At 38.8% G+C, this 4,958-nt stretch overlaps 1 pseudogene; it reads right to left on the reverse strand.

Annotated features, from left to right (window-relative positions):
* Positions 1 to 3,498: 3,498 nt before the first annotated feature.
* Positions 3,499 to 4,597, reverse strand: LOC145525264 (olfactory receptor 56B1-like; annotated as a pseudogene).
* Between the last annotated feature and the right edge of the window lie 361 nt (positions 4,598 to 4,958).

Below are 4,958 nucleotides of genomic sequence, written 5' to 3' on the forward strand. Positions count from 1 at the left end.
TTTTTCTGTCTCTCTCACAGGCATAGAGAAGGTAAGAGGCCATGCTGCTCAAAGGCAGAAAATACTTAGTACTGGAATTCAAATTTCTGTATTGGGAAGCCCAGTTTCCCTTTCTCCCTGGCTTCTGTGATAAGCCTCTGTACCCTCCTAAGTCACATTCTTTTGGTTGATGTTGGTTTAAGGGAGATTCTGCTTCCTAAAACCAAAAGAAACCTTCTTGATTTGCAGTCTCAAGAGTCTATATTTGTGTAGAATAAATGTTCATTATACCTTTAATATATTTGCTTGACTTTCTTTTCTTTATTACATAAACCCTTTATTTTGAAGTAATGCATTGTTACCAAGTTACCTCACATTTTAGAGTTAGAGTGACATCATGATCTTGAAAACCACAGCTAACAGCTTGACAGTGCAAGAGTACATTAGGTCCTACATATACCAGGTGGCTCAGATGGTAAAGAATCTGCTGCAGTGGTGAGACCTGGGTTAGATCCCTGGTCAGGAAGATAACCTGGAGTGGAAAATGGCAACCCACTCCAGTATTCTTGCCTGGAGAATTCCATGGACAGTGTAGTCCATGGGGTTGCAAAGAGTCAGGCACGACTGAAGCGACTGAGCACACACGTACATGCAGCATACTTGACTGCTCTATCGTGTTTGAGCATAGTCTCGCCTCAAAAGTGTCATGTTCAACACCATTTCAGATTTGAAGAGAGTTTGATGACAAAGTTTTAAAACAAATAAACGAGTATCAAATCAAGTATTTTGGAGAAATTATGTCAATTGTTTACACTTTGGGTATGAGAGAAAAATGCACGTTTAAGGTACTCTTTTTTCTCTATAACATACATTTTCACTTACTTTTTACATGCCGTGCCAAGTTGCTTCTGTTATGTCTGACTCTTTGTGACCCCATGGACTGAGTCTGCCAGGCTCATCTGTCCATGGAATTCTCCAGGCAAGAATACTGGAGTGTGTGGCCATGTCCTCCTCCAACTTCGTACATAATTGTATGTTTTTAATTATAATTACTTTTCCCTTTTAAAAAGTAGAAAAATCTGCACTTATTTAATGTAACAAAATATTGTTAAAGGAAGGAAAAGGATCAGGCAGATAGAATATTGTAAAAATCCATTGATTTTAAGAATTAAAGACTATAAAGAGCTTGCATTATATTCTCCATAGTGATGTTGGCAAATTTTTACTGCTATAATGATAAGCAAAGGACACCCATATCCACATACCCTCTGACCAGAGTTCTAGGATAAAAAATAGAACACTGGATGGCAATCAAAATTACTCTCTAATAATATTCATATCTAATCATCTAAACAAGTTCCAAGAGAAGGACATTCTAACAGAGAAAATGATACATAGAGATAAAATACAGGCCAATGTAAAGGGAAGCGATTTAGAAGGAGAGCATAAACTGATTCCTTCACTGGCAGCTCTGAAGATCCTGAGTGCAAATCCATTCTTCCCTGTTAATTGCTTTGTGGGAGATTTTATCAATTATCACTACTTTTTACCTCTTGGAAAACACAAATAAATTTTTCAAAACATATCTTCCCATACTTATTCAAAAAGTTACTATCCAACATAGAATTTTGCACAATTTCTCTCATTTAATATCCTGGTAAGGCCCTTCAGCATAAGGAGTTCATAGTCACAAATGAACCCATTGCTATTGAGGTCAACTACTGCAAATGACTCTTTGAGTGCATCAAAACTGAGTGGGAATCATCTTGCCCATTTTAAGAAGATCTATGACATTAAAATGCCGCTAAAGATGGACAACTCTGTAGATAAGTTGGGTAAAAACAGCTTTCAGAACTGCTCAGGATGTAGCATCACAGAGCACCAGTTCTGGCCCAGCAGCCTCTGACCAACACACCAAGACAACTTCTGCTGCTCAAAATCTCTGCAGCTGATTGATTTTCTTTTTTGTAACAAAATTAATGGGTTATTTTGAAAATTCATGGTCTGGACTTCTTACTGCTTCTCATAAATTTTTCTTCATCTTTTTAACACCTTTGAAAATCCTCACTGTTACTCTTGCATAAATTCTTGACATTTAAATTCTGTTAGACTGTAATGTGTAGGTTATCTCTGCTGGAATAACATGTAATTTTTGTTTTCTCTCATCGTACTTTGATGGTGTCATTGTTATTTAACAGAAATACCATCTTTTCGTATCTTTATTGAAAATATCAAGCATATGTTTACTTAAATTATTTTAACGCTCTGAAATATGTTATTATTAAAGAACATAGTTTTATGAGTGCGTGGAACATTGGGTTTTCTCTTTGTCAGCCTCTAAATGAATATTAAAAAATGCAAGTTTGTGTGAAAACAATGAATACTGGATTGTTGTTCAGTCACTCAGTCGTGTTCGACTCTGCGATCCCATAGACTGCAGCACACAGTGCTGTCCCGCACTATCTCCCGGAGCTTGCTCAAACTCATGTCTATCGGGTCAGTGATGCCATCCAACCATCTCGTCCTCTGTTGTCTCCTTCTCCTGCCTTCAGTCTTTCCCAGCACCAGGGTCTTTTCCAATGAATTGGCTCTTCATATCAGGTGCCCAAAGTATTGAAGCTTCAGCTTCAGAATCAGTCTTTCCAGTGGATATTCAGGGTTGATTTCCTTTAGGATTGGCTGGTTGGGTATCCAGAAGCTAAGATCATAAGAACTAGATCACTCACTTGCCCATAAGGGGAAAAGAGAGAAAAAAAAAAAAACTGTTCTTGAGTAAAAACCATAAGAACTGTAGCCGAAGCAGATGGTCGGCAAGGCAAGACCTTAAGGGACACATCAGAGCCCTGATGTCAAAGCAGGCTAAGAGTAAAAGAAAAAATAACCCAAACTCTTTCTCCTCGTGAACAGTAATCGCCTGCCAGTGAGCTCAGTCCAACTGAATGCTAGACAACAAAGGACACTGGGTCATATGGTATATGAGCTTCAGACTTCTAGGGCACAGAACAGTATAGAAAGGGCAGAGAGCAGATGTGGAGAAACAAATGGAGCAAGATAATGATCATTCTGAATATTGCTCTCTTTCACCCTCTCTCTCTCATGCATTCATCTACTGATCTACAACTTTCTCCTCAGTCTGGTCATCTAGCCATATTCTCCCTAACCCTCATTATAGTTCAGTTGGGCTTTTCTTGTCTGAAGTATATTCTCTCACTGCATCTGCATTCATATTACTGGAATGATGCTTGTTCAGCCAGATTGACTTTGCTCCCAAGTCACAGCTATCAGCAAACAGGCAATATTTGTAATTCACATCCCATTCACTTTTATTTATTTGATTGCAAATGTATATGTGTGTGTATAACATTATTATATCTTATTTATTTTAGGGGAAAGAGCTAAATCGTTAATTACAGTTTTTTTTATTTCATTTGATTTGTTTGTTAGAAAGTGTTTCTTTTCCTCACATATATTTAGCTCTTGTCCATAATTTGGAGCTACTGTGAAGGCTTTTTTTTTCTTTCAAGTAATTTCACGGTTGTTTATATGAAAATGCGAGAAAGGTATCTCAAAGGCATTCACGTTTCCCATCATCTCTGAATGTCTAATATCTACTCTTAAAGATGTTGAAGTACCTATACAACATGGAGAGGGTCTCAGGTGCCTTACTTTCTTTTCTAAACTCAAACGAAACCCCTTTTGGGAGCCTGCCCTAGGTTCCTTAGTCCTAAGTGAATACACCATAGGGTTGAGGGTAGGGGGCATAATGTTGTGCAGCACATTGAGTAGAACTGGAATCAAAGTAGCTTTTGTCTCTGGCAGGTGAGTTACTGAAACCACTACAACAACTGTATAAAACAAGAGGATGAGATGAGATGAGAGCTGTAAGTGCTCAGTGCTTTAGATGCAGCTTCAGTTGTGTTCAGTCTAAGTACAAAGTGCAAATCAAAGTGTATGACAATATTATAAGACTTAGATCACTCCCCATTCCTAATTCCAAAACCATTTGGCAAATGCTGTTTGGCCTCCTGCCATCACAAGCCAGGCTAGTGACTATAAGACTAGAACATAGGCAATGCTCAATCTCATTCCTGGAGCAATAATTACGCTGGGCAGCAAGCACAGGTACTGGAATGACAAACAAGCCACTCTGAAGCACCATGAACAAGGTAGCTTTGAAGATTAAGGATTGGTGACAATTGATGGATAGCGAAGAGGATGACAAATAGCTATGTATCTATCAAAAGCCATGCAGAGGAAGATACCAGACTCCATGCCAACAAAGCAATGAAAGGCATAAATTTGAGAAAAAACATTCAGGGAGGCTAATGACCTTGGAATCAAACCAGAAAATGGCTAGAATCTTGAGCATGATAGTGGCGGCCAGAACCATGTCCAACACAGACAGGATGCCTGAGAAGTGGTACATGGGCTGCTGAAGAGCAGGGTCCTGGAAGATGGTGATGAAGATGGGGATATTAGCACCAATTGCTGAGAGGTAAAGTAACGCCAATGGTAAAGAAAGCCAGTGTTGCCAGCTGTGAATTCCTGGGAATCGCATCAAGATGAACTCAGAGATCTGGAATTTAGAGCTATTGGAGACTTTAGGAGATGTAGACATATTTTCCTAAGAGAAAAACAAATATATTTTTAAGTTGCATTCTCTGAGCATAATTATACTGGACATCATTTTGAAATGGTCTCTGCGTAGCATAGTTTGTATTTTGCTGTTAATGAAATGATTCTGTAGTCCATCTCACAATAAATTACAATGAAGTTCTAGGACTTTAGAAGTGGAAAAGTGAAAGTGAAAGCATTAGTCACTCAGTGGTGTCTGAATCTTTGTGACCCCATGGACTGTAGCCTCCCAGACTACTCTGCCCACGGATTTCTCCAGGCAAGAATACTGGAGTGGCTAGCCATGCTCTTCTCCAGGTGATCTTCCCGACCCAGGAATCAAAATGGAAAGTAAACATAAAATC

The sequence above is a fragment of the Giraffa tippelskirchi genome, chromosome 11 (assembly GCF_054371585.1).
Source record: "Giraffa tippelskirchi isolate mGirTip1 chromosome 11, T2T-mGirTip1v1.2.pri, whole genome shotgun sequence".
NCBI lineage: Eukaryota > Metazoa > Chordata > Mammalia > Artiodactyla > Giraffidae > Giraffa > Giraffa tippelskirchi.